Source organism: Ascaphus truei, chromosome 1, assembly GCF_040206685.1.
Source record: "Ascaphus truei isolate aAscTru1 chromosome 1, aAscTru1.hap1, whole genome shotgun sequence".
Classification (NCBI taxonomy): Eukaryota; Metazoa; Chordata; class Amphibia; order Anura; family Ascaphidae; genus Ascaphus; species Ascaphus truei.
In genome coordinates, this window is record NC_134483.1 from 264,325,497 (window position 1) to 264,346,481 (window position 20,985).

The 20,985-nt window shown below is 44.1% G+C and overlaps 1 protein-coding gene across 16 annotated transcripts in view; it reads right to left on the bottom strand.

Annotated features, from left to right (window-relative positions):
- Window positions 1-20,985, bottom strand: part of ADGRL3 (adhesion G protein-coupled receptor L3) — a 2,053,745-nt gene that overhangs the window by 1,914,623 nt on the left and 118,137 nt on the right. The window contains exon 1 of one of the 16 annotated variants that reach the window (XM_075603407.1): window positions 12,159-12,712. The exons of the other annotated variants lie outside the window; for them this stretch is intronic. The gene's annotated coding sequence lies outside the window, so the exon portion shown is untranslated. Of the gene's footprint in view, window positions 1-12,158; window positions 12,713-20,985 lie in introns of those variants that run through there. 16 annotated transcript variants of the gene reach the window in all.

Consider the following 20,985-nt stretch of genomic DNA (forward strand, 5'->3'; position numbering starts at 1 on the left):
CAGGGTCACGTGTGATGTATGAATAGCTCCAGTTAGCTTAACTCATGCCTTCCCTCTTCCAAAGCACAACAAGTCCTTTTGTCTTTCTTAGTTTTATTGCAAAGTCAAGGAAACAAAGGGTTCTTGTAGATGGAGTAGTGTGGTAGAGTCCAGGGTGAAAAGGAAATAAGGGCTAAGTGACACACAGGATAGGTATGGGACTGAACTAACTGTCAGCAGGGACAGGGGGGGGATAGAATAGCCCATTCTAGAAAAAAGGCTGAGGTTGCTATAGCAACTCACTAACTAGAGCTGTGGAAGGAAATAATGAAACACTGCAGCCTTCACACATGCAGCTAGCTGCTGGGACAGAGGGAATTACAGGCAGCTGAACAAAGGAGACAGCAACAGTCTGTGAGCTGCAAAGGGGCACAGAATAAGATATTCCTGTTCCAGGACACCTGGTAATACATATATATATTCCCCTCACATGCACCCTATCTGAAAAAGTACTTTCTGCCCATACCTCAGGTACAGCATCAAGTTTCAATTTAAAGCTAGACTATATTTAGTAAGTGTTACATTAGTCTATTTAGTGCTACCCACTAGTTGCAGAGTATAATATTACTAACCTTATTAATGACTGTGTGACTAAAGTATGTATATTTTTATGTATATAGTAACGTATGTTGTCACGGGAGACCAGGACAATTAAACCAGGGATCAGTACACCAGACAACTGCAGAGTTAATCAAAAGTGAATTTATTTGAAATAGCTTCCAAAAACTTTCAGTACATAACACACAAAAACACACACCTACACAAATTCACCTAACTGGAGGAACAACCTAAAGCCCTAGGTGCTGGGGCTTCCAGCAGGAAGCTTTCCACAATACGCATTCCAAAGTTGCGCCAGTGTACTCGGTAGTATGGGCAGCACTGCCCTGCTCTCTGCTAGAAAGCAGTTTTAAATTCTTAGCCATTGCTTCACTCCAAACAGCACCAGCCAACGCTACACACACAGACCACAGCTCCACTTGATGCTCCAGACTCCTGCACTGGGTCTCCTTGGTTTCCTTCTGCTGACTCCGTCAGCTATTTCAGCTTTGTCAGCACACAGCCTTCACAAAAGCTATCAGCTTCAAAATTACTCAGTTGAGGCTGGGGAGAACAAGTATTTTTACCCCTGTCCCAATCAGGGAGATGACAGCCAGTCTGGGAAGGAACAATAGACCTGGTCTCTGCACACGGCCTAAAACCTGGTTGCTGAGATTATTGGGGTTGAAGGTGGGACAGAAAACCCCAAATGGCGTGCCCAAATATGGTAATTCCTATCCTTAGCATAGTCCACAGGATATAGGCAGGTACAGGACAATGCCAATACAATTCCCCTCCACAGTCATACAATACAGATATAACCCCAGGGCGTTACATCTTTTTTGCAGAACTAGTCCACTCAGCAGGTGTTAAACCTCTTCCTTGTTCCTCAACAATGGGTCTAATCCTATAACAGTGTCCAAGCATACAATACATAACTCTGATGTGATTACAACTCCTTGTGAGGATTCGGGGATTGCGTCCCTTGCGGCGCGGTTCCTCCTCTCTACATAACAGTACTGCAGCGGCTGCTGCCTCCGATCTGCCCCCCGCTGGTGCGCGCACCCCCGCTCTGTTTACAGAGTGCGTGCGCACCCGCTCCTCTTCTACCAGGTCACAGACCTTAGCTTCGCCCCCTCGGTCACGCCACACCTCCGCTGCGCGTGGCGTGCACGCGTGACGTCGCGCAATGAGCCCCAGCTGCGAGTCAAGATTGCTGTGAGCCCTTGTCTCCTGCAGCCTATCTTTTGCATCTGCAGAGGCTCCGCCTCCACTCCGCCCCTTCTCTTACTGGTTCCTGTCTCCTATAAGAAACTTCCTCTTCCTGTCATACCTTGCTGAACATAACCTTGTGTAGCCTTTGCGTGTGCCTGTCTTGTCCAGCCCAGTCTTGTCTTGTTCTCTGCAGTTAACCTCTCGTGTACCGACCTGGCTTTGCATTTGGATTCTCTCTGGCTCTTGACCCCTGGCATATGGATAACGACTACAAGTACCTCTCCAACCCTAGACCACAGGCTTACGGACTCCAATTACTTGTACCTCTCCAGCCCACGGACCCCGGCAAGTATTGGATTAACCCTTTCTACATACCCAGACCCAGCAACACTACAAACCACCTTCTGGGCTCGCCCCCGCTACTGTGGGTGTGTGGCACAGTCCTTCCCACCTCAGTGCCGGGGTCAGGTCTCTTTTGTGGGCTCGCGCAAGCGTTACAGTATGTTCAGCCCAACAAACATTGACCCCCCTGAGGTGGGCCAAACCACAACTGCTGCTACTCTACTGGGAAACATACCCCAGGAACCACGACTTCCGACACCCAATCGGTATGCAGGTTGAACCCCTAGGATGCCGAGGCTTTCTAATCCAATGTGACATCCACTTTAAATTAACCCCTTCTCGCTTCCCTATCGATAGGTCTAAAGTGGCTTATATCATTGCATTGTTAACCGGGGACGCACTGGCCTGGGCATCTCCTATCTGGGAGTTAATGCCTGAACTCACGCAGAAGTTTATTTCTTTCAAAAAAAGGTTTCAGCAGGTTTTTGACACTCCTGGCCGTGAGGCTACTGCGGCCTCTTCTCTTTTCCATATCACCCAGGTCCACTGAACCGTTGCGAAGTACGCTCTTGAATTTCGGACTATTGCCGCGGAAACCGGTTGGAACAACGAGGCTTTAACTGCAGCCTTCTGGCATGGCCTCTCTGACTCCGTGAAAGATCAATTGGCTGCACGTGAAAGACCCACTGCCCTTGAGGATCTGATCTCTACATGTATACGGGTGGATCAACGCCTCCAAGAGAGACGAAGTGAACGCAGGACTACACGTACGCCGGTACCTATACCTATCTCTCTTACTCTCTCTCCTTCTTTTGTTCCAGTTCCTGAAGCGCCAGACCCCATGCCGCTGGGTACTCACTATTTGTCCTTTACAGAAAAGCAGCACCGGAGAAGCGAGGGGCTATGTCTTTATTGTGGCCTAGCTGGTCATTTGGCGTACCGCTGTCCTACGCGTCCGGGAGAACGCCAGCGGCCTATAATTTATGATGGAGTTTCTTTGGATACCATATCTTCTTGTCCTCCTTCCAAGAAAAATATGCCAAAAAGGATCCTTCTACCTATCATAATGGAGGGTACGGACTTTCATATTTCTGCACTTGCCTTCATCGACTCTGGGTCTGGAGGAAATGTCGTGGATCAGAATTTGGCAATAAAACACCGGATCCCACTGCTTGGGAAGTCCACTCCCATAGGACTCGAAGCGATAGACGGTCGTCCACTCCAGCCTGCCTTTATCACCCTGGAGACCGTGATCTTCACCCTTTCCACCAAGGATGGACACAAGGAACAAATCTCGTTGGACATCATTCATTCACCATCTGTACAGGTAACCTTGGGCCTCCCCTGGTTACAACTGCACAATCCCGTGATTGACTGGACTGATAAACAACCCATACGTTGGTCTACCCATTGTGCCATTCCTTGTGTTCTCACTTTACTCTCTCTTGCCAGTTTAGAGACTGCGGGTCCTTCCAAAGGGTCCCTTCCAGAAGTCTACCATGAGTTTATTGATGTTTTCGACAAGGTCCGTTCAGAGATTCTTCCTCCACATCGTCCCTTCGATTGTCCCATTGATCTGATTCCTGGTGCCGTTCTGCCTAAAGGCAAGTCTTACCCCCTGTCCCTTCCAGAGTCCCGAGCCATGTCCCAATATATCCAGGAGAACTTAAAAAAAGGCTTTATTAAGAACTCCACCTCTCCTGCTGGGGCAGGGTTCTTCTTTGTAAAGAAAAAGGACGGATCTCTTCGCCCCTGCATAGATTATAGAGGCTTGAATAAGATAACACAGAAGAACCGTTACCCTTTACCACTCATATCTGAATTGTTTGACCGTCTACAAGGTGCCTCCATTTTCTCCAAACTTGATCTCCGGGGTGCCTACAACCTGATACGCATAAGGGAAGGAGACGAATGGAAAACGTCCTTTAACACCCGCGACGGCCATTATGAGTACCTAGTAATGCCGTTTGGACTCTGTAACGCCCCTGCGGTCTTTCAGGAGTTTGTTAACGAGGTTTTTCGTGATGTTCTCAATTTATTCGTCATTGTATACCTTGATGATATACTAATTTTTCTAAATCCTTGCCTGAACATATCCAGCATACCAAGCTAGTACTCTCTCGACTTCGTCAGAATCGTCTGTATGCCAAGATGGAGAAGTGTATGTTTCATAAAAATTCTACTTCCTTCCTGGGTTATATAATCTCTGAGAAGGGATTTTCCATGGATCCTGAGAAACTAAAGGCGGTATTAGATTGGCCCCAGCCCACGTCGCTTAAAGCCATCCAGCGATTCCTTGGCTTTGCCAATTATTATCGTAAGTTCATCCATAAATTCTCCACACTGGTTTCTCCTATTACCGCTTTGACCAAGAAAGATGCTGATCCTTCCTCCTGGCCTCCGGAGGCTGGTCTTGCTTTTGAGTCTTTAAAGATGGCCTTCACCACCGCTCCCATTTTGCATCACCCGACCCCTCCCTTCCCTTCACGTTGGAGGTCGATGCTTCGGATATTGGAGCCGGGGCAGTGCTCTCCCAAAGACATTCTCCTCAAGATCACCTGCATTCATGCGGCTACTTTTCCAAGAAATTCTCCCCCGCGGAGATCAGCTATGATGTAGGTAATAGAGAACTGTTGGCTATCAAACTTGCACTCCAAGAGTGGAGACACCTTCTTGAAGGTACCGAGAAACCGATCCTTATTCTTACTGACCACAAGAATTTATTGTATATTGAAGGTGCTCGACGCCTTGGTTCCCGTCAAGCTCGCTGGGCTCTCTTTTTCTGAAGATTCAATTATGTAATCTCTTACATTCCTGATACAAAGAATTTGAAGGCCGGTGCTTTGTCCCGTCAATTCATTTCCGAAGACCGATCCGACGACCTTCCTGAGACTATTCTTCCTTCAAGATTTATCATTGCAGTAAATTCCTTCGATATTTTGGACAAAATTCTGGACTCTCAAACCCGGATTCCAGAGGGCCTGGAGGTACCTGAGGGCTGCCTATATGCGACAACCAAATTCCGTCAAAAAATTCTTGAGTGGGGTCATGCTTCCAGGTCGGCCGGTAGCCCTGGGATCAGAAGAACCACTGATTTAATCAGACGTACTTTCTGGTGGCCAGAGATGTTGAACGACATTAAGGAATTTGTTTAATCTTGTTCCATCTGTGTTCGTAATAAGTCAGTTCGAAAAAAGCCTTCTGGTCTGCTACGCCCGCTCCCCATTCCTGAACGTCCCTGGTCCCATTTATCAATGGATTTTATTGTGGAGCTGCCCATTTCCAATGGCATGAATACCATCTTGGTCATTGTGGATAGGTTCTCCAAGCAGGCCCATTTCATACCCCTCAAGGGCCTTCCTAACTCTGCAACTCTAGCTGATATCTACGTCAAAGAAGTCTTTCGTATACATGGGGTTCCTGTTTCAATTGTATCCGACTGTGGATCCCAATTTGTATCAAAGTTTTGGCGAGCTTTTTCTCAAAGACTCAATATCTCGCTTCTTTTTTCTTCCGAGTATCACCCGCAAACCAATGGACAGACTGAAAGGGTAAATCAATCATTAGAACAATATCTAAGATGTTTTGTTTCTGATACACAAGATAATTGGGCTGATCTCTTACCATGGGCTGAGTTCGCACATAACTCCCTTAGAAACTAATCCACCCAAGAGTCGCCCTTCTTCGTCAATTATGGCTACCACCCTAACTCTCTTCCTATTTCTTCTAATACCTCTGGAGTCCCTGCTGCTGATGCCAGAATCAATGCTCTTCAAGAGTCATGGAATAAGATTCGGAGAACTCTCCAGGAATCCGTTCGGAGACAAAAGACCCAGGCGAATCGATATCGTCTAGAGGCGCCCAGGTTTAAGACAGGAGACAATGTATGGCTCTCATCAAAGAACATCAGATTAAAGACACCTACCTTAAAATTGGCTACCAGATTCTTGGTACCATTCAAGATCCTGGAACAGGTTAATCCTGTGGCGTACCGCCTGGACTTACCTCCCTCTATGAAGATACCATCGGTATTCCATGTCTCTCTTCTGAAACCTGTCAAACAGAGTTCCAGGTATCCTGATGTTGTTTCCCCCCCTCCTCCTGTGTTGGTGCATGGTCAAGAGGAATTCGAAATCCGCTCTGTCATTGACTCAAGAATCTCCAGAGGAAAGGTGCAGTTCCTTGTACACTGGAAGGGTTTCGGTCCTGAAGAACGTTCTTGGGTCTCCAGTGACCAGATTCATGCTCCCGGCTTGCTCAGACGCTTCCACGCCAGGTACCCAGACAAGCCATTTATGGATCGTCCGGAGTTCGATCCTCAAGGGGGGGTACTGTGAGGATTCGGGGTTTGCGTCCCTTGCGGCGCGGTTCCTCCTCTCTACATAACAGTACTGCAGCGGCTGCTGCCTCCGATCTGCCCCCCGCTGGTGCGCGCACCCCCGCTCTGTTTACAGAGTGCGTGCGCACCCGCTCCTCTTCTACCAGGTCACAGACCTTAGCTTCGCCCCCTCGGTCACGCCGCGCCCCTCCGCTGCGTGCGGCGTGCACGCGTGACATCGCGCAACGAGCCCCAGCTGTGAGTTAAGATTGCTGTGAGCCCTTGTCTCCTGCAGCCTATCCTTTGCATCTGCAGAGGCTCTGCCTCCACTCCGCCCCTTCTCTTACTGGTTCCTGTCTCCTATAAGAAACTTCCTCTTCCTGTCATACCTTGCTGAACATAACCTTGTGTAGCCTTTGCGTGTGCCTGTCTTGTCCAGCCCAGTCTTGTCTTGTTCTCTGCAGTTAACCTCTCGTGTACCGACCTGGCTTTGCATTTGGATTCTCTCTGGCTCTTGACCCCTGGCATACAGATAATGACTATGAGTACCTCTGCAACCCCAGACCACAGGCTTACGGACTCCAACTACGTGTACCTCTCCAGCCCACGGACCCCAGCAAGTATTGGATTAACCCTTTCTACATACCCAGACCCAGCAATGCTACAAACCACCTTCTGGGCTTGCCCCCGCTACTGTGGGTGTGTGGCACAGTCCTTCCCACCTCAGTGCCGGGGTCAGTTCTTGTTTGTGGGCTCACACAAGCGTTACACTGCTTTTGCAAGACAGAGCTAACCCTGGAGGTCCACCCTCTTGAACAGAGCTGTACATCACTATTTTACATACTTTATTGTACCAGTCCTATATATGTTATTCTTAAACTGCACATACATAAATAAATACATCATATCATTGAGAGATAGGGTAAATGGCGGGCTTAACCTTTATTGAAGAGAAGCCATGTCTACCCCTACCATCACACACATGACATAATAATATAACATGATGGAAATAAGAGCTTCAGACATAAAAGTAACCCTAAGAAAAGGAGTCACTGCCATGAAGAGTTTACAATGAGGGAGGGTAGCGTAGGGAGAACTTAGTTAATAGGAGGGTGTTCTGGTAAGTACATCTGCAAGGGTCAATGCATATGAAATGTACTGTAAGTACCAGCCAACGGAGCTACCCATATACAATCCCTCGAAGAAATAGCATATGAATGCGGTGGTATCCGGAGCTGCAGCACTGGTTGGCAAAAAAAGAACTAAATTCACCCAGGATCAAAAATACAAGGCTTTAATGACGCAAATCTAGAACAACAGCGTCCATCCCTCCCTCCTACGCGTTTCACGCAGCTAGTGCACTTTGTCAAGGAGTAGGAAGTCTGAGTTGAACAAATATATTTAACGAGACAAAAAAACGCCTCATTGCATCTGTGTGCAATCTGCAATTAATAAAGTGTGGACACAAAACAACCAATCCCAATTTTAGGGATGGAATCCCATTGTATGTGAAATAGAGCCGAGTAAGAAAATCAAGATATGGTTTGTTTTTGTCTCTTTTTAAATATGTTTGTTCAATGCATAATCCCTACTCCCTGACAAAGCGCACTAGCTGCGTGAAATGCGTAGGAGGGAGGTATGGACGCTATTGTTCTAGATTTGTGTCATTAGAGCCTTCTATTTTTGATCCTGGGTGAATTTAGTTCTTTTTTCGCCAACCATTGCTGCTGCTTTGGATACCACCGCATTCATATGCTATTTTTAGCTTGATGATATCTGATCCAGGAAGTGCGGCTCGGAGGGAATGTGGAAGTCTTCACTACAGCCGCAGGAGTTGCTTGCACGCAACCGCCAGGACCGGCACAACTACTGAAGGACATCTGCCTAACATAGCATCACGGGAGAGGGGTGACTACAAACGGAGGTCAGAACTATTGATGCACACTCATTCAGTTTGAATGGGACTGCCACGGACCAACGCTGTGTTAATCCAATGGGCAATTAGTCTGTCTGCAGAAATGTCACAGAAATGTTGCATCATTACTGGGGTATTGCCCCAGATTTTCCCAGGCAAGTGTTTGGATACTCGTGGCTGCATCAGTAGTCCTCATTATCCAACGTTTCACTTTACAACGAATGGCATATCCAAAGCTTTACAATGCAACCTTAAGGGCCGTTTTTCGACGCCGGATTGCATTATCCAACGCCTGAATGTCAATGATGGCAAGCTGTCCAGGTCCAGAGGCAGCAAAGCAGCCCCAAACCATCACACTCCCACCACCGTGCTTGACAGTTGGAATAAGGTTCTGTTCTGTGTTTGGTTTTCGCCAATAATAAAACTGTTCTCATTGAGGCCAAAATGTTCTAGCTTTGACTCGTCTGTCCAGAGAACATTGTTCCAGAAGTCTTGAGGATCATCTATGTACTCTTTGGCAAACTTCAGACAGGCAGCAATGTTCTTTTTTAAAGAGTAGGGGTTTCCTCCTGCCTATCCTTCCATTTACACATTCTCATTCAGTCTTTATCTGATAGTTGAGTCATGAGTGCTTACATTAGTCAAGGCGAGAGTGGCCTGCAGATTCTTGGATGTTATTCTGGGGTTCTTTGTGACTTCCTGGATGATTTGTCATTTATTCTTGGAGAGATTTTGGTAGGATGGCCGCTCCTGGGTACAGTAACTGTGGTCTTGAACTTTCACAATTTGTAGACAATCTGCCTGTGGTTCGGTGGAGCCCCAAATCCTCAGAAATGGTTTTGTACCCCTTTCTAGACTGATAAGCATCAATAACTGCTTTTCTGAGGTGCCCCGAGATTTCTTTTGATCGTGGCATGATGTTTTTCCACCCACCTGTATGGTGAAGACCAAACTCGCAAAGTTTCTGATCTTTATATATGGTGGGGCCTCATAAAACTTATCTCTAAAGATTTACCTAATTATTTAAAACATCCCATTATAATTATCCCCTTTTATTTAGCTGATGAAACAAGGGGTTCACTTAGTTTATCAAATACCCTGACTCTTAATTACTCATTGTTTGTCTTATTCATACATAATTTTGTTTCAAAAGCCATGGAATTGGTTAATATAAACCCTATTTGATATTTACAGTAAGAATAAACTGGTTTTGATTCAAGAAGAAACTATGGAATTTCCGTCATTACGATTGGGGTTCATAACATTTATCTCGACACTGTATGTAGAGAGGTAAAGTCAGATCTATACAATTCGGTATGTTTTCTACAATGATGTGTGCATATTTTTTTCTGAATCATCATATCCTTACATTAAAGCACCTGGATGCTGTGCGCTTGTTTTCTGACAAACTCTTAACTGCTCTTCTAATAACAAGAAGAATCTCATGTATCAGGTAAAGTAGTATTATTCCTAAACAATCCATTTCTGATTTCCTCTTGACAACCAGCAGTCTGAGAGAGCTTTTCTTGCACATGTTTATTCAACCTAGCTGCTGATGTAATAAAGTCCCTGTGGCCATAAAGACAGACACTAGGGTACATTCGCTAATAATTGTTATGGGAGCTTCCTTTCTTCCAATGTAAAAATGCATTTACAGTGTTACATACTTTAAATAGCAATTAGCAGTTGTAGCACTTAGAGTGCTCACAAAAGATGCACCACCTGAGGCCTTTTGCAGTGCAGGTAGACTGATAAACAATATAAATATTACAAACTGTAGTGCTACATCCCTCCTGAATGTGCCTTACACCTTCTATAATCTGGAAAAAGATTTTAAAAATCCCAAATACACAAACAATATCTACTGTGGGTCAATGTAAGTAGAAACTGTACCCTGTGTATTATATCATAAGAATAAGCCTTCACATGTATAGTTACTATATATTATTGATCGACAAATGCCATATTTCTATTATCACTTATCATAAAATAAAGTTTGGCTACAGAAAATAAAGACAACAAATTTGTCCTGTGTTGCTTAAGTAAGGTTTTTTTCACCCCAGTGTATTACGTATTGATGACCTACAGTAGCACACATTTTTTTTTTTTTAAACTTTGCTTGGGAACTACCACCAACACTAAACTAACAAATATATTTTCTGTGAATGCGCTTAGTTTACATATTAATGTTATATTCATTGGTTGCCAAAAAAGCCTGCTCTAGCCCTTTTTAAAAACAGATTTTGTATATTGTTTTTTATATTGTTATATTTATTGATTTTATGCAGTGATATTTATTGTGATAACTTTGTGCTACATGTGCAAAACAATGCACATGATTGCTTTTGCACAGTAATGTGTGTTGATGACAGTATTTATCCATTCTAGAATAGGGTGTCAGGGGTCAGTGGCAAAATACATTTATGAACACCCCAAAAGACCATTGCATTTGTTGTTTTTATCTTTATATGTTTTCTGGTGACAAGTGCATTGACCAAGTTATTAAACTATTGTTTTAAAAGTTAGCATTTTCCAAATTTTCAATTACAGCCTTCAATTTATTTTATCAATGGATACCCGAATGGGAAAATACGTCTTTTAAAAAAGGAATAACTGTCAGTGTTAAACAGCCTGACCAACAACTGTGCTATTTTATCAAATAAATAATGATAATTATGCTTAACTTGGGTGCCATTTAAGTAAAAATCAAATATGGAATTTACACATTTAGAAAACAGATTAGTTTTCCTAAAACATGGTTCCATATAAGAAAAATATAAATGTCTCCTTGATATTTCATATTTAGTATTCCTTTTAATAAAAAAAACAAAGGCTTAAACTCCATTAAATCAGGGCAAAAAAAGTTACCAAAACAAGAATGGGCTCTATTTTCCCTGAGTTATTCACCAAAAATAATAGCCCTTATTGTGCTAATTAGAATACGGTAATGTCACATTATTTCATGATAATAATGCGTTATGGAGCAATCTGTTGAATTCTTGATTTATTTTTGTCAAATAAATTAATTGTATCCAACTATATTACAGCAAAACATTTCAAATACTATTCGTGTACTCAAGCATTACTTTTCAACTCCATTCTATCTTCTTGGACCTCCTTGATTATAACTCAATTACTATCATTACTTGAACTAGCATCCAATTACTTTAGTATGTTTATTCTTCACTCTCACCAAAAGCCTACAGCCTAGCAAGGCTTTAAAATAGCAGTCAGTGTCATATGTACCGTTATAACATAAATATGTAGCAGAAATTGTTGCACCCGTTATCACTGCCGCAATGTTTAACATGATTTACTGTGGCTCCATTGAAACATATGGAGCCGCAGATAACAACATTGCAAGATTTCACAGCATTGTGCAGGTGCAATAAAGTCTGCTACATCTGTTATTTAAAAATTGTATTTTTCAACCTCAGGACCGTAAACTACTAGGTACTTCATGAAACATTTTCCATCTACAGTATACCATGCTTTCATACAAATGTAATATTTCCTATTCTTTGAGATTGGTCATTTTAAACCTAAAGAACTATTGCTAATCAACTAATGCTTGGATGATTTATGACAATCAATTGTAAACACTTTAAAAGTAAACAAGTTAAAGATAGCATAGACAAGATTGTAGATTATTCTTAAAGGATTATATCTTTAATACAAAACGTTATGGGAAAAAAGAAAGATATAATACTGTTTGAGCCTTGTAAAATATATTTCTTACCAATTGAATAGGAGATATCCAAACAATAACAAAAGCAACAAAATAGTAAATACCATAATGTTCGTGTTTCCACAGATTTCCCTTCAACCTCCATTTACTATACAGCTAAGAACTTGGTTTTGAAGCAAGAAAGGTCTATAAAAAAGTGGTTAATCCATAAAGGATAGGTTAGAAGAGATGAATTGCATTCAGCCTTTAACCCAGACAGGGGATTAACTGGCAGTTTGCCTTGTCCATAAAGGATTATAGCTATAATAAAGTAGAATGAGTTTGTTAGCTTCTGTTTGTCATACTTAACCACCTTTGTGCTGAACTGGCACAAATTGAGCAAATGGAAATTCAAGCTTACTTAAAGAAACTTTGCAGGTTTCATCAAATATATACATTTCTACATTTGAAACAGTTTTTCTAACCTATTAAAGAGGGGCACTTATTTAAAGATATACAATACTTAAAAATTGGCATTTTAACAAAACCTTGGTTGGGAATACACTCCAAATCTACACTTCTTAATATGTCTGCACTAATGTGTGTGTGTGTGTGTGTGTGTGTGTGTGTGTGTGTGTGTGTGTGTGTGTGTGTGTGTGTGTGTGTGTGTGTGTGTGTGTGTGTGTGTGTGTGTGTGTGTGTGTGTGTGTGTGTGTGTGTGTGTGTGTGTTTCAAGGAGTGCTACTGAGCGAGGCCAATGCATTTTAGTGTTAGGACCTGCATTAATTTGGTTATACCTTGACGTTTGGTATGCAGGCTTATGACGCTTTGGCCAAAGGGTTTAACTAAATAGCCAAATAAATATTATTAAAGTATTTAAACTTCATACTTATTTCTCTATATGTTTTGTCAATTATTTATTTATTTATTAATAAAATGTTTTACCAGGAAGTAATACATTGAGAGTTACCTCTCGTTTTCAAGTATGTCCTGGGCATAGTTAATATGACAAATAATACATGGTTACAAATACAGTTACATAAATGAACAGGGTATACATTATATACAATACATTGCATGCACAGTTAGAGAAGATGTATATTATTGGCTTATGTAACAGTTACAGACCAGATTAAAATGTGAGACAGCCTTAGTTTTGAAAGAACTTAAACTGGCAGTGGATGTGAGAGTCTCCGGTAGGTTGTTCCAGTTTTGGGGTGCACGGTAAGAGAAGGAGGAGCGGCCGGATACTTTGTTGAGCCTTGGGACCATAAACAGTCTTTTGGAGTCAGATTTCAGATGATAAGTGCTGCATGTGGTAGGGGTGAGGAGCTTGATCAGATAGGTGGGTAGCTTGCCCAGAAAGTATTTGAAGGCAAGAGAGGAAAGGTGAATTTTGCTCCTAGACTCGAGTGATGACCAATCTAGTTCTTTGAGCATTTCGCAATGGTGTGTGTTGTAGTTGCATTGGAGAACGAAATGACAAATTGAATTGTAGAGGGTATCAAGTTTGCTAAGGTGGGTTTGGGGTGCCGTGCCATATACTATGTCTCCATAGTCGATAATTGGTATTAGCATCTGCTGTGCAATATGCTTTCTGACCAGCAGGCTTAGGGAGGATTTGTTCCTGTAAAGTACACCTAGTTTGGCACAGGTTTTGGATGTCAGGGTATCAATGTGCATCCCGAATGTTAAGTGGGAGTCAAACCATATGCCCAAGTATTTAAAACTAGTAACAGGAGTTAGGATGGTGTTAGCGTTGGTTCTGATCTAGAGCTTAGTCACTGGAAGCTTTAAAACTGTAGTATTGGTCCCAAATACCATTGTTACAGTCTTGTCAGTGTTTAAAAACAGTTTATTTTGGGAAATCCAGTTTTCGAGTCTCAAAAAGTCAGACTGAAGTATGTGTTCAAGGTCAGAGAGGCTATGGCTGTGTGCATATAGGATTGTGTCATCTGTATATATGTGTATTGAGGCTTCCTTACAAGCTGTGGGAAGATCATTGATGAACACTGAGAAGAGTAGGGGACCCAGAACAGAGCCTTGCGGGACGCCACAGGTGATATCCAGGGGGTTGGATTTAGAGCCTGAGATGACAAATGTTGGGATCTACCTAATAGGTAGGACTGAAACCAGTTTAAAGCATGCTTCCCTATTCCAGAGCTCTGGAGTTTGTTAAGCAGGATAGCATGATCAACAGTATCAAAAGCCTTTGCAAAATCTAGGAATATTGCACCAGTGAGTTGACCTCGTTCCATTCCACACTGGATTTCATTGCAAACTTTTAGCAGGGTAATTACCGTGGAGTGTTTGGGGTGAAAGCCTGATTGGAATTGGCTAGGGAAATTTGTCTTGTTATAGTAATCGCTTAATTGGGAGTGGACACATTTTTCCATGACTTTGGATAGGGTTGGGAGAAGGGAGATTGGCCTGTAGTTTGAGACAGTGTTTTTGGCCCCACTTTTGAAGATTGGGACAACTCTGGCAGTTTCCAGGTCTTAGGGATATGGCCTGCAGACAGGATACAGTTGACTATGGAAGCAATTGGTTTGGCAATTGCTGGGGCACCAAGTCTTAGGAACCTAGATTGTAGTAGGTCAGGTCCACATTGGCTGCTTAGTTTTAATTTGAGGAGCGCTTGTGTAATCTCCTCTTCGGATACTGGGCCAAATTGAAAATTGTGGGCGGTGTTGGGAGGGGGTGGGGCTATATGGGTGCTCCCAGAATGAGATTCAGGTTTGTGGTTTGAGTTGCGTTTCGCTAATAAGTTAGTAGCACACTACACAAAGTAATCATTGAATGCATTTGCAATGTCGGTGGGGTTTGTCAGAGTAATATCACCCTTAGTGATATTACTTGGCTGTTGATGGTTAGAAGGCTGGAATATGTTGTTGATAACCTTCCAGAAGTTAACTGGGTTTGATGTATTCTGGAGGAGATTGTCAGAGTAATATTGTGCTTTTCCATGCCTTGTGCACATGTTCCGCAGGCATCTGTAGTGATTGAGATCCTTGGTAGTACCAGTTACTTTGTGGCTTTTCCACAAGGCATCGCTGAACTGGTAGAGTGCTATAAGGTCAGGTGTAACCCATGGAAGGTGGGCACCCCGTACCCTTATTCTGCGTAGTGGAGCATGGGTATCACAGAGTTTTAACAACTCGGACTGGAAATAGTCGAGCGCAGAATCAGGGTCGGGAATTAAAATCGATTCTGTGCCAAGGGCAGTTGGTAAGGTCTTCCAGAAACTGTTGTGGGTTAAAGACTCTAAATGTTCTAGTGAGGAGAACTTTAGGGCTTGATTGGGGCGGTTTAATTTTCCTTACACAGTACACTATTGCATGGTCACTGAAAATGTCAGGAAGGATGCCAGAGGATTGGATTCTGCTGGGATTTGAGGAGAAAATCCAGTCAAGCAAGGAATGGTTGTGCGATTTCAGGTTTGTCAGTGTGGGTTGGGAAATGAGTTGCGATAGGTTAAGCGATTTGATTTGTATCTGGATTTTGTGGTTTTTAGGGTCAAGCCAAATGAAGTTAAAATCCCCAAGAACTAGCAGCTCACTCTTCTCATTCAGAGAGGAAATGGAGCCAAGAAGCTGGGTGATATCAGTCAGAGATTGTAGAGAGGCTTTAGGGGGGCGGTAGATGCCAGCAAGCAAGATGGGCTTAGAAAAGAGGAGGCATATTCTGCCAACTAGGATTTCAAAAGAGGGTGGGCTGGGGGGGCAATTTAACAGTGTAAATTGTAAGGTGTCTGCAATATAAAATAACACCCCTCCTCCTCTTTGACCTCTCTCTCCTAGAAATGGAGTATCCCTGAATGGCAATATGTGCATCAGGAAGTAGCATTGGGCACCCCTGTCTTTTGTGTGTGTGTATATATATATATATGAGAAAAAGAAGAGAGAGCGCACGCCTCATAGCGTAAAATTGTACATTTAATGGTATAAAAGGAAGGAGGGCGGGGGGGAGGAAATGCACTCACAAGGGTAAAAACAATTCAGGCAATTTGTGAATTATATCACCACCATCCGGTTGCTCTGTGTCAGTAGTCCACAATTCGAAGCTCCCTCAGGGCTGTAAGGACGATATAACTGTTGCAGGGATCCAGAGGTGCTTCTAGAGAATTAAAATCCGTCTGTTTGAAGTCCCAGAGACTGCCTCCTGTATTCAAATGGCCGCAATGATATTTCACGCTCGATGCGGCCTCCTCGTGCGAATGCGTGGCGTCGTAGTTGTTTATATATATATATATATAGGCATGCCCCGCATTAACGTACGTAATGGGACTGGAGCATGTATGTAAAGCGAAAATGTACTTGAAGTGAAGCACAACCTTTTTTCCCACTTATCGATGCATCTACTGTACTGCAATCATCATATACGTGCATAACTGATGTAAATAACACATTTGTAACAGGCTCTATAGTCTCCCAGCTTGTGCACAGCTTCGGTACAGGTAGGGAGCTGGTATTGCTGTTCATGACGTGCTGACAGGCGCATGCGCAACCTGCCATTTGCCTATTGGGCGATATGTCCTTACTCGCGAGTGTACTTAAAGTGAGTGTCCTTAAACCGGGGTATGCCTGTATATATATATATATATATATATATATATATATATATATATATATATATATATATATATATATATATATATATGTATATATATATATATATATATATATATATATATATATATATATATATATGTATATATGTGTATATATATATATATGTGTATATATATATGTATATATGTATATATATATGTATATATGTATATATATATATATATGTATATATATATATATATATATATATATATATATACCATAATACTGAGTTAAGTTATGGTGAGTAAAAAAAGTGACAAAAACCCTCCACAGGAAAGCAAATATGCAAATACAACTGTATGCTCATCTGCATGTCTTAGGCAGGTCTGCAACCCTGCCTTTCCCCATCATCACCCAGCATACAGCACTTCCACTGCAGCAAGGGATTCTGGGAAATGACATGCAAATGAGCACACAAAGTGACAAAAAGTGACACTGTGTGCTCATTTGCATGTCATTTCCCAGAATCCCTTGCTGCAGTGGAAGTGCTGTATGCTGGGTGATGATGGGGAAAGGCGGGGTTGCAGACCTGCCTAAGACATGCAGATGAGCATACAGTTGTATTTGCATATATATATATATATATATATATATATATATATATATATATATATATATATAAAATTGAAATTTGTGAGATTGTTAGTAGATGTAGGTAATCTGATTGGTCCGTGGGTCCGCCCGCCCATGGCCCGCCTCCCCCACGACTCTCATTGGCCAACAGGTATGCTGACATCACAGACACACCTACTCCACTGTGACACACACACACACACACACATACTGCCACAGACTCTCACCCCATCACACTCACCATACCTCACCCACAGCTCACCTCCCCGCTGGCTCCCCCCCACCATCACCCCCCCTCACCCACAGCTCATCTCCCCGCTGGCTCCCCCCCACCATCACCCCCCCTCACCCACAGCTCACCTCCCCGCTGGCTCCCCCCCACCATCACCCCCCCTCACCCACAGCTCCCCTCCCCGCCATCACCCTCCCTCACCTCCCCGCTACCTTCCCCCTCGGCGCACCTTCCCCCCTATGCCACCGGCTCACAATATTAAAATGGCACTCCGCACTACTCCATCCTGGCGGACGCCACAATATTAAAATGGCGCTCCGCACTACTCCACCATGTCATCACCCTTACCGCACGATAAACTGTGCACCCCTCTGGGCGGCGATCGGAAGAGGCTGCTCTGCCCCTCCCCCCGTGGTCATCTCCCGGAGGGAAGGGCATGTCACGCGGCCGCCACTGCCCTGCTCCCCCCTGTTGGAGGGGGAAAGCGCGCCGAGGGGGAAGGTAAGCTGCGGGTGAGGGGGGTGAGCCGCCACAATATTAAAATGGCGCTCCGCACTACCCCACAATCTTCTCACCCTTACCGCACGATTTAAACTGTGCACGCCTCTGGGCGGCGATCGGAAGAGGCTGCTCTGCCCCTCCCCCCGTGGCCACCTCCCGGAGGGAAGGGCTTGTCCCGCGCGGCCGCCACTGCCATGCTCCCCCCTGTTGAAGGGGGAAGGCGCGCCGAGGGGGAAGGTAAGTGGAGGGGGGTGGAAGTCGAATGGGAGGGTGGTGTGGTTTTAAAATGGGGTGGTGGTATAAAAGGTTGTGTGTTTCCATTTTTGGTGGCTGCTAAAAGAGTAAAAGGCAGGTCAGGTCAACGTCAGAGAAGGCTATATTTATTATAGGCTAAGAGGGGTGCACAGTTGAAATCGTGCGGTACGGGTGACTCCTGTCTACTGCCCCCCCCCCCCTCCTATCCACTGTCCTCCCCCCTCCTGCCCCCCCTGTCCACTGTCCCCCCCTCCTGTCCTCTTCACTGCCCCCCTCCTGTCCTCTCCACTGCCCCCCTCCTGTCCTGTCCTGTCCACTGCCCCCCCTCCTGTCCACCCCCTCCTGTCCACTGCCCCCCCCTCCCGTCCACTGTCCCCCTCCCCTCCTATCCACCGTCCCCCCCCCTCCAGTCCACTGTCCCTCCCTCCCTCTGGGGAAACGGAGAAAGAGGGGGAGCACAGAAATAGGGGGAGATGAGGGGTGTATATGTGTGGGTGTGTGTGTGTTTGTGACGAAACGCGTAGGTCTGGTGACATCATCGCGTATGTGTTCGTGTTACTGGGAGTTCCTGGCGTCCTTGCACTCTGGCTGGTGGCATTTTCAAGAGCCAGTAACTGCTGCATGAGGGAGCGAAGGGCGTGAAGGCAATTAAAGCCTTTTCAACTTGCTGCAAACTCGGTATAGGAGTTCGTGGTGGCTTTGGGCTCTCTACAACTACTCTGCCTATGGGGACTCCACCTACCATCGCAGATGACCACAATTAGAGATTTCTCTCCCACGAATGGTTCTGTTTAAAATCCTGTAAGTGCACATTCTTATGGGTTGCTGTTTTTTAAATAAATGTACCAAATTTTTATTCAGTTACGTGGGATGGAGCTTGCGCTTTTGTTTGTTTTTTGTCGATATATGTGTGTGTGTATATATACAGCTCATCCCCGTTATAGCGCGATCCGCTATAACGCGGATCGCTTATAACGCTGTTTCAGCATTGACCCCGAATTAAAAAAAAATATATTATTATTTTGCACACTGCACACTGCACACACTCACAGCACCAGCACACACAGCACACTCTCACAGCACACTCTCACAGCACACTCTCACAGCACACTGCACACATCGCACACACTCACTGCACACACTGCAAACACAGGACACTGCACACACAGGACACTGCACACACAGGACACCACACCACACTCACACCACACCCCCCCTCTCACTCCCCCTCCCTATATTTGGTATCGGCTGCTGAGTTCGGAGCAGAGCTGGCATCGGGAGGAGGGGGGTGTCGGAGCGGAGCGGAGCTGGCTGGTGGGGTTGCTTGGAGCGGGTCTGGCGCGGGGGTCGGAGCGGAGCTGCCGGGTCGGAGTGGGGCTGGCTGGGGGGGTTGCTTGGAGCGGGGCAGACTGGGGGGGTTGCTTGGAGCGGGGCTTGCAGGGGGGGTTGATCGGAGCGTGGCTGGTGGGGGGGATCGGTGTGGACTACTGGGGGAAGTGAGGCTGCTAGGGGAAGTTATGGTGGCTGCTGGGGGACATGTAGGGCTTCCGGCCACCTCTTCCCTCCCTCCTCTTGATCAGGCGCGTGGCGGGCATTTTAAAAAAAAATTAACGCGACCCCGGTAATAGCACGGTCGGATCGGGTGGCCCCCGAGGACCGTGCTATAACGGAGTTGGGTTGTATATATATATATATATATATATATATATATGTATATATATATATATATATATATATATATATATATATATATATATATATATATAAACACAAAAAGAAAGCGCCCAATCCTAGTGCAATATATCCAAAAAAATACACATTTATTATCCCTAAAAATCCAACAAAATGCTAACTCCCAAACAACAAAGTAAAAACAGCGTTTTATGAGGTATACTCATGCACCAGACGAGGATTCAGCTACTCAGCTCACTCGGTATCTTCACCGCATGGGGTCGCAGTGCTCCTCTGGGTCTCCGTCCAGCAGGATCTCAGGAAGCGACACTGTTGTTCAAATTGTCCTCCGGAAACAAAACTAGCGTGCATCTAGTTCCGGGCAGAACTGTGTACTGCGTGTGAGCTGGAAATTGCTGCCTATGGCGTCTTACAAGTCCAGGATGCAAAGGTGAGTGCCCACATTAACAACGCAACATACACCTTACGCGTTTCTTCACATTATGTGATTTCATCAGGGGATGGATCTTAGATGTAATATCATTAGTATATATAAATAAAGCAATCCAGTTAATTGGCTCAATTAATAACAGTTGGAGATAGCTTGTATTACATTAACACTTCGTAGTCAACAAAAGTCTTGTGCTGATCAAATATGCAACAATGTTATATAACAGCAAAAATGAGCACTTATCTAATGTAGGCATAGCAAGTTAGTAAAACATATCATTATGTAACCAAACAGTAAATAAATGTGGAAAATGTATAACAATAACTCCATTTAAAAAAAAATATATATATATATATATATGTGTGTATGTATGTATGTATATATATGTGTGTGCACATATATGTGTACAGATAACATTCCAATAGACACTGTTTATAGTATAGCTTTTGCTTGCTTCATTCATTGTAATATCGCCGGAAGAAGAGATCAGTGTATCTCGAAAGCTCGCACAAATAAAAGCATTTCATTAGCCACAGAACGGTATCATCTATTTATTTTTTGATTATTGAAGCTTGGCTAACACGGTACTGATACCTCTACATGTATACACACACACACACATATATATATATATATATATATATATATAGCAACTG